We start from the raw sequence: 9276 nt of genomic DNA on the forward strand, positions 1-9276 counted from the left end.
ACCACATCTTAGCCTAATAATCATTTTTTAATACCCCATGTCACTGAGAGCGTATATTCCTACCAAAATAATTATGAGATTATACCTGAATCACTTAGACTTCTTCATAATTAGAAGCAAACAAAAGATTGAATATCAAACAAGAATCTCAATAGAAGGAGTATGGGGTTATCTCTATAGTTGACTGCCTTTAGATGAACCACTACTAACTATCCTTAATTTCTGTTTGCACATAATTACTGAATTCTCAAGTGTGATTGCCCTACCCTGCCAGGTCACAAGCCACTGAACTACCTGAGTATTCCACAATTCAAAGCCAAACTCCAGAATTATATGAAGAATGTGGAGATGAAATGAATGTGGAGTTACTAAAATGGTACCTTCATGGAAAGAAAATATAAGACACCTCAGATTCCATCCCTCAATGATAGATTAGGCAAATCCAATAGCTTTCTAGTCACTTTGATTGTTAAAGAAGCCCCAAATCAACTCTAAACACATCTCTTCCCTTACCCTGCCTCAGACTTGACCCTTGACTGGGGCTCTGCACTAGGGAAGGAGATATGCTCTACAGATCATTCCTTTTTTTCTCTTACTTCCCTCCTTCCTGTTTATATATATATATATATTTTTTTCTAGGTAAGGGGGTGGGTGGGACATACACAAAGGCACATAAGCTTTATTCTTGACTGGGAAGCAATTGCAATTCGCTATCAGCTAGCTGCTGCCCTCTGGCTAACACTGACTCATCATTGATTCTTCTAGGTAGCAGTCCTCAGGACTCATGGGTGAATTTTTTTTATTTTGTTTTGTTTTGCTTTGATTTTGGTTTTGGTTTTGGTTTGTTTTCTCCAAGGAGGCAGGGTACTGTGTGTTATGCCTACTGCAGAGTTCACTGATGTGTGTTACTATCTGTTAGCAAGCTTCAGCCTGACTTTTTTTACTTCCTGCCAATACAGTTGCTTCTATAAAATCACTACTGCTGAGATACGCTTGGTTGGCCAAGAACCCTTTTACTTGAGATATCAGCAAATGTTTCAAGCCTAGGTGCATTCTGCAGTGTCCACTAGATCCACATGGATACACACATGGCTAATGTCATGCCAAAAAAGTGGGAGGGAGGCTATTTCCCTGCTGCCCCCTTACTCTCAATCCATTGCTCATCTGCTAAGCTTTTCGGAATGGCAGATCAGTACAACTGTGCTGTGAGAGAATCAGAACACCTTTCCACATGTGTATTTGACATTTGAAACTGTGGTATCATTTGTTCATTTGGTTTATATTGTGCTGTCAAATGTTCTGTGTATAATAGGAATATCAGGCCTTCCTTAAAGTTCATATGTGTGGTAAATACTTCCCAATTTTATAGATTCCTTTTTTTTTTTAAGATTTTTATGTATTTATGTATGTATGTATTTATTTATTTATTTGAGAGAGAGAGAGAGCACGCACTCTCAAGCGGGGTGGGGGGGTGGTCAGCAGGAGAGGAGCAGAGGGGGAGGGAGAGGGACAAGCAAACTGGCAGCTGAGCCCAGAGCCCCATGCAGGGCAAAAATATTGGTTAGATGCCATGTACATAGAAATGCCTTAACTGTATGCATATTGTCAGGCCTGGGGGCCTCTTCTGACCTTGTCAAGGGGAGTGCTAACCTTCTCTCCTTTCATATAACATTCCTTTATTTATTTACTTTTTACCATATTATGGTAAGCTTTCTAGTCACTTTGATTGTTAAAGTTTAAATTTTTATGTAATAAAATTTATCATATTTTTATGATTCTGAATTTTGTGTTATACCTTGAAATTCTTTTCTATGTGATTATAAGTTCATTTTTAGCACTCATAAAAACTATGTATGTAGAAATTTTATTCATTTGAAATTTATTTTATTCTTTTTTTTTAAAGATTTTATTTATTTATTTATTAGAGAGTGAGTGAGAGAGAAACAGCATGAGAGGGGAGAGGGTCAGAGGGAGAAGCAGGCTCCCCACTGAGCTGGGAGCCTGATGTGGGACTCGATCCCAGGACGCTGGGATCATGACCTGAGCTGAGGGCAGTCACTTAACCAACTGAGCCACCCAGGCACCCTGAAATTTATTTTATTCTAAAGAGAATGGTGGAGATCCATTTTTTTAAGTAGCTATCTAATTTTTCCAAATGTAGTTTACTTAATACTTCGTATTATCTCCACTGATTATAATAATTACTTTAATATATATTAAATATCATTTGGTTTTGGGGATTGAACTTCTAAATAAATCATTGTTAAGATGTCATTTCCTAGATATTGTGTTCTTTACTATAGCTTTTGTAATTGTTTAAATTATGTCTTTAAAATAGTCAATCTAAATATATGAAATATCTTTCTAATTATTTGTCTTTTTTAAATTTTTTTATTGTTATATTAATCACCAACATTACAGCATTAGTTTTTGATGTAGTGTTCCATGATTCATTCTTTGTGCATAACACCCAGTGCTCCATGCAGAACGTGCCCTCTTTATTACCCATCACCAGGCCCACCTCCCCTCTAGAACCCTCAGTTTGTTTTTCAGAGTCCATTGTCTCTCATGGTTCATCTCCCCCTCCAATTCCCCCCACTTCATTCTTCACCCCCCGCTATCTTCTTCTTCTTTTTTTTTTTAACATATATTGTATTATTTGTTTCAGAGGTACAGATCTTGTATCACATTGATTGATTTGCAGATGTTGAACCAACCTTGCAGCCCAGGGATAAATCCCACTTGGTCGTGGTGAATAATCCTTTTAATGTACTGTTGGATCTTATTGGCTAGTATTTTAGTGAGAATTTTTGCATCTGTGTTCATCAAGGATATTGGTCTGTAATTCTCCTTTTTGATGGGGTATTTGTCTGGTTTTGGGATCAAGGTAATGGTGGCCTCATAAAACGAGTTTCCATTTCAATTTTTTGGAACAGTTTCAGAAGAATAGGTATTAATTCTTCTTGAAATTGTTTGGTAGAATTCCCCTGGGATGCCACCTGGCCCTGGGCTTTTGTTTGTTGGGAGATTTTTGATGATTGCTTCAATTTCCTTAGTGGTTATAGGTCTGTTCAGGTTTTCTATTTCTTCCTGGTTCAGTTTTGGTAGTTGATACATCTCTAGGAATGCATCCATTTCTTCCAGATTATCTACTTTGCTGGCATATAGTTGCTCATAGTATGTTCTTATAATTGTTTGTATTTCTTTGGTGTTGGTTGTGATCTCTCCTTTTTCATTCATGATTTTGTTGATTTGGGTCATTTCTGTTTTCTTTTTGATAAGTCTGGCCAGGGGTTTATCAATCTTGTTAATTCTTTCAAAGAACCAGCTCCTAGTTTCGTTGATCTGTTCTACTGTTCTTTTGTTTTCTAGTTCATTGATTTCTGCTTTGTTCTTTATTATTTCTCTTCTCCTGCTGGGTTTAGGCTTTATTTGCTGTTCTTGATCTAGCTCTTTTAGGTGTAGGGTTCGGTTGTGTATTTGAGACCTTTCTTGTTTCTTGAGAAAGGCTTGTATTGCTATATACTTTCCTCTTAGGACTGCCTTTGCTTCATCCCAAAGATTTTGAACAGTTGTGTTTTCATTTTCATTGGTTTCCATGAATTTTATTAATTCTTCTTTAATTTCCTGGTTGACCCATTCATTCTTTAGGAGGATGCTCTTTAGCCTCCATGTATTTGATTTCTTTCCAACTTTCGTCTTGTGATTGAGTTCTAGTTTCAAAGCACTATGGTCTGAAAATATGCAGGGAATGATCCCAGTCTTTTGGTACCAGTTGAGACCTGATTTATGACCTAGGATGTGATCTATTCTGGAGAATCTTCCATGGGCCTAGAGAAGAATGTGTATTCTGTTGCTTTGGGATGGAATGTTCTGAATATATCTGTGAAGTCCTTTTGGTCCAGTGTGTCATTTAAAGTCTTTATTTCCTTGTTGATCTTTTGCTTAGATCTGTCCATTTCAGTGAGGGGGGTGTTAAAGTCCCCCACTATTATTGTGTTGTTGTCAATGTGTTTCTTTGCTTTTGTTATTAATTGGCGTATATAATTGGCTGCTCCCATGTTAGGGGCATAGATATTTACAATTGTTAGATCTTCTTGTTGGATAGACCCTTTGAGTACGATATAGTGTCCTTCCTCATTTCTTATTACAGTCTTTGGTTTAAAATCTAATTTGTCTGATATAAGGATTGCCACCCCAGCCTTATTTTGGTGCCCATTAGCATGGTAAATGGTTTTCCACCCCCTCACTTTCAATCTGGGGGTGTCTTTGGGTCTAAAATGAGTCTCTTGCAGACAGCATATTGATGGGTCTTGTTTTTTTATCCAATCTGATAGCCTGTGTCTTTTGTTTGGCGCATTTAGCCCATTTACATTCAGGGTAACTATTGAAAGATAGGAATTTGTTGCCATTGTATTGCCTGTAAGGTGACTGTTCCTGTATATTGTCTGTGTTCCTTTCTGGTCTATGTTACTTTTAGGCTCTCTCTTTGCTTACAGGACCCCTTTCAATATTTCTTGTAGGGCTGGTTTCGTGTTTGCAAATTCCTTTAGTTTTGTTTGTCCTGGAAGCCTCCTTCTATTTTCAATGACAGCCTAGCTGGATATAGTATTCTTGGCTGCATATTTTTCTCATTTAGTGCTCTAAATATATCATGCCAGTCCTTTCTGGTCTGCCAGGTCTCTGTGGATAGGTCTGTTGCCAATCTAATGTTTCTACCATTGTAGGTTACAGATCTCTTCTCCCGAGCTGCTTTCAGGATTTTCTCTTTGTCTCTGAGACTTGTAAGTTTTACTAATAGATGTCGGGGTGTTGACCTATTTTTATTGATTTTGAGAGGGGTTCTCTGTGCCTCCTTGATTTTGATGCCTGTTTCCTTCCCCAAATTAGGGAAGTTCTCTGGTATAATTTGCTCCAATATACCTTCTGCCCCTCTCTCTCTTTCTTCTTCTTCTGGGGTCCCAATTATTCTAATGTTGTTTCGTCTTATGGTATCACTTATCTCTCAAATTCTGCCTTCCTGATTCAGTAGTTGTTTATCTCTCTTTTTCTCAGCTTCTTTATTTTCCATCATTTGGTCTTCTATCTCACTGATTCTCTCTTCTGCCTCATTTATCCTAGCAGTTAGAGCCCCCATTTTTTATTGCACCTCATTAATAGCCTTTTTGACTTCGACTTGGTTAGATTTTAGTTCTTTTATTTCTCCAGAAAGGGTTTCTCTAATAACTTCCATGCTTTTTTCAAGCCCAGCTTGTATCTTTAAAATCATGATTCTGAACTCTAGTTCTGACATTGTACTAATGTCCGTATTGGCAGTCGGTACTGCCTCTTGTTCTTTTGTTGAGGTGGTTTTTTCCATCTTGTCATTTTGTCCAGAGGAGAACAGGTGAATGAGAGAGCAAAATGCTAACAGGGTAACAACGTCTCCAGAAAATATACTCTAAACAAATCAGAAGAGACCTTAAACCAGGAGAAAAGAAAGGGAATGAAAGAAAAAAGAAAAAAAAAAGAAAAAGAAAAAAGATTAAAAAAAAAGAATATGATCAAATATGATCAGGCTGTTGCATAGATCAGTGCCACACACTAGATTTGGGGTGTATTTTGGACTGTTAGAAGAAAGTGCCTCCCAAAATTTTAAAGAAAAAAAAACTTTTATATGTACAAAACTAAGGGTTAATACGATGAAGGGATAGAATATGACTGTAAAGAGGAAAATTATAAAAGATTTTATAAAAGGAATTGATAAGATGTTGCTTGTAAAAAGAAAAGAGGATTTAAAAAAAAAGGGGGAAAGAATGTGATTAGGCAGGAGACTAGAACAAAGCCATATGCTAGAGATTTAGGATATATTTTGATCTGTTAGAAGAAACTGTATCTCAAAATTTTAAAGAGAGAACAACTTATATATATATATGCCAAAAATAACGGTAACTACTATGAAGGGATAGAATAGGACTCTAAAAATGAAAAATAAAAATGTTTTTTAAAAAAGGGATTGATAAGATGTTGGCTGAAAAAGGGAAAAAGAAAAATTTAAAAAAAAAGAAGACAGTTAAAAAAAATTAACTTTGAAACACTAAAGAATCACGGTAAAAAAGCCATGGATTCTATGTGCAGTATTCCCCTAGCTCTGGAGTTTTGCTGTTCTCATTGATCGGTAAACTTGGTCTTGGCTGGCTGTTCTTGCTGATCTTCTGGGGGAGGGACCTGTTGCCGTGGTTCCCAAATGTCTTTACCAGAGGCGGAATTGCTCTGCCCTTGCCCGGTCCAAGCTGAATAATCTGCTTGGGTTTGCTCTTGGGAGCTTTTGTTCCCTGCAAGCTTTCCGTTCACCTTTGGAGGCCAAGAGTGAAAATGGCAGCCTCCCAATCTCCGCTCCAGAGGAGTTGAGACCTCAGGGCCCCACTCCTCAGTGAGCCCCAGAGAAAAGCAGTCAATCACTCCCGCCTCTGCGGTCTCTGGCCCGAGTCTGTGCTCACCTGGCCTGTGACCGAGCGTTTCTTTTTTTTTTTTTTTAAAGATTTTATTTATTCATTTGAGACACAGAGATACAGAGAGAGAGAGAGAAAGCATGAGCAGGGAGAGAGGCAGAGGGAGAGGGAGAAGCAGGCTCCCCGCTGAGCCAGAAGCCCAATGCAGGGCTCGATCCCAGGACCCTGGGATCATGACGCGAGCCGAAGGCAGACGCTCAACCATCTGAGCCACCCAGGTGCCCCATGACTGAGCGTTTCTATCTCTGGCACCCGACTTGGTGTGGAGTCTACAAACCCAGCAGATCCCAGTTGTGCGCTCCCGTGCCACTCCTCCCAGGGAAGGAATGGGAATCTCCCCAGATCTGCCGCTTGTTGGGTCCTTGCTGGAAGAGCAGTGGCCCAACTGTGCCATGGATCACACTTTATGGCAACCCTGAGCTGAGAGCCCGCGCCTCGGCTCCGTCTCTGTAGCCGGCTTCCTCGCTCCGATACCTGGGAGTTCTGCTGCGCTCAGGCACCCCCGGTCTTTCTGTGACCCTGAGGGTCCTGAGACCACACTGTCCCAGCAAGGGTTGCATCCCCCGCTTAGCCACTATAGCGATGTCCCTCAGCAGAGCCGACTTCTAAAAGTTCTGATTTTGTGCTCCGCTGCTCTATCACTTGCCAGAAGCAGCCAACGGAGGCCCCCTCCCCTGCCGTCTATCCTCCCGAATATCACCTCGGATTCACTTCTCCACACGTCCTACCTTCCAGAGAGTGGTCGCTTTTCTGTTCAGAGAGTTGTTGCTATTCTTTTCTTCGATCTCCTGTTGAGTTCCTAGGTGTTCAGAATGGTTTGATCCCTATCCAGCTGAATTCCTGGGACCAGACGAAATCCAGGTCTCCTACTCCTCCACCATCTTGCTCCTCCCTCCAATTATTTAAGTCTTCTTATATACTTCATGGTAGAGTTCTAATATTTTCCTCATGTAAGTGAAATACACTTATTTTTACATTCATTTCTAGATATTTTATACTTTTTTGCCCTTCCTCTGATCCTGTTCTTATTTTCTTCTGTTATATTTTCTAAATTGTTATTATATATATACATATATTTAAATGTTTTAATAATTGTTTTGTATCTATATATCTATATATATCTGAATTACTATTGCTCCCTGCAAGATTATCAAAGTATCTTCTATTTCATACTTTAGTTGAGTCATTTGAGTCTTTCAAATGAAAAAAAATCAAATTCTTAGGAAATAGTGAAAACTTTGCCTGTTGCTTTCTAGTATTTGTAACTTTTTTGACTAATTAACTGATGAATTCCTCCAGAGCAATGTAAATATCAATTGCATGACATCTCATCTTTCTTTTCCTCTTCCTCTTCTCTCTGCCTCTTTTACCTAATTGATTTATTTACATATAATTGTGTGTGTGTTTTTATGTGAATAAATGTATTCATGATAGATTTCAGGTTTGATCTGGACTCAAAAATGAATTATTTAATTTTATTTAAATATTTAATTGTTAATATAAATTCCTTAATATTAAATTGTATTTTGTTCTGTGTATTATTTTAATGTCCAGGGATTCTATTTATTGGTATTTATTTCAGATTTTTTGTATTGCTATAATTGATCTTAGTCCTTGTTTTTTGTTCATTTTTTAAAATCAGACCTTTACCAGTTTGCTGGCTTAACTTAGAGAGCACAGTCTGAAACAAGGATTAAAGTATATACGAGAAATAGATATGCAGTAGGAGTGAGGAGGCAAAGATAAACAGGTGAAAAAGATGTAACATGATGTCATGGATTACTGTTGGCCACTTCTTATGACAAGCCAGGCAGAGATATGACAGGTAGCTCAGAAAGTGTGTTTGATCATGTGTATTAGTTTGCTAGGGTTATCATTACAAAATAGCACAGACAGGGTGGTTTAAACAACAAAACCCTTTTCTCCCAGTTCTGGAGGATAGTCATCCAAGATGTTGGAAGATTTGGTCTCTTCTAAGGTCTCTTTCTTTGGCTTGCGGATAGCCACCTCTTTACTGTGTCCTCAAATGGTCTCTCCTTTGTATATGCTCATCCCTGGTGTCTTTGTGTGTGTCCAAATTACCTCTTATAAAGACACCAGTCAGACTGGATGAGGGCCCATGCTACAGCCTCATTTTGGTGTTATCTCCTCCTTAAAGGCCCTGTTTCCAAATACAGTCACATTCTGATGGAGATACTGGGGTTTAGGGCTTCAACAGGAATTTGAGGGAACACAGTTCAGTCCATAACACCGTACAAAGGAAACTTCATTGAGATCATCCACAGAAGGAAAAATGAAAAAACATTTCTTTTAAAAATTAAGTCCCCCTCATTTTTCATTGACAAAAATTTATCCCATAAGAACCTACCTCTCCCAAATTGTAGTCTTTCATAGAAAAGGGAAGAGGAGGGCAGTCACAGGAACAGACTTAGAGTGTGGGGCCCCCTTGTATTCTAAGCCAACTAAGAGTATCAGAAACACTTAGAAGCAGTGCAGTTCAGAATCTGAAGAGGTATGTACGATTTGTCTCTACACAGTTTTCTTATGATTATGCTGGCTTTGTGAGGGGAATTGGGGATCTTTCATTTTCTTTCTGAATTAAATTGTACCAGGATTATTTGTTCAATGAATTTGAAATAGTTCACTTGAGAAATCATGTTGATTGTGACATTTTATAGGAGAACATTTTTTGTCAACATTTTCTATTTGTTTTTAATGATGATTCATCTATTTAAGGTTTTAATAACTCTTCTTGAATTAATTTTAATAATTTATATATTCCTAA

The 9276-nt window shown here is 38.3% G+C and overlaps 1 non-coding gene across 1 annotated transcript; it reads right to left on the bottom strand.

Annotated features, from left to right (window-relative positions):
• Window positions 1-1549: 1549 nt before the first annotated feature.
• Window positions 1550-1672, bottom strand: LOC118544387 (U6atac minor spliceosomal RNA). Its single transcript, XR_004921556.1, has one exon. It is a non-coding gene; the product is annotated as a U6atac minor spliceosomal RNA (small nuclear RNA).
• Between the last annotated feature and the right edge of the window lie 7604 nt (window positions 1673-9276).

The sequence above is a fragment of the Halichoerus grypus genome, chromosome 13 (assembly GCF_964656455.1).
Source record: "Halichoerus grypus chromosome 13, mHalGry1.hap1.1, whole genome shotgun sequence".
NCBI lineage: Eukaryota > Metazoa > Chordata > Mammalia > Carnivora > Phocidae > Halichoerus > Halichoerus grypus.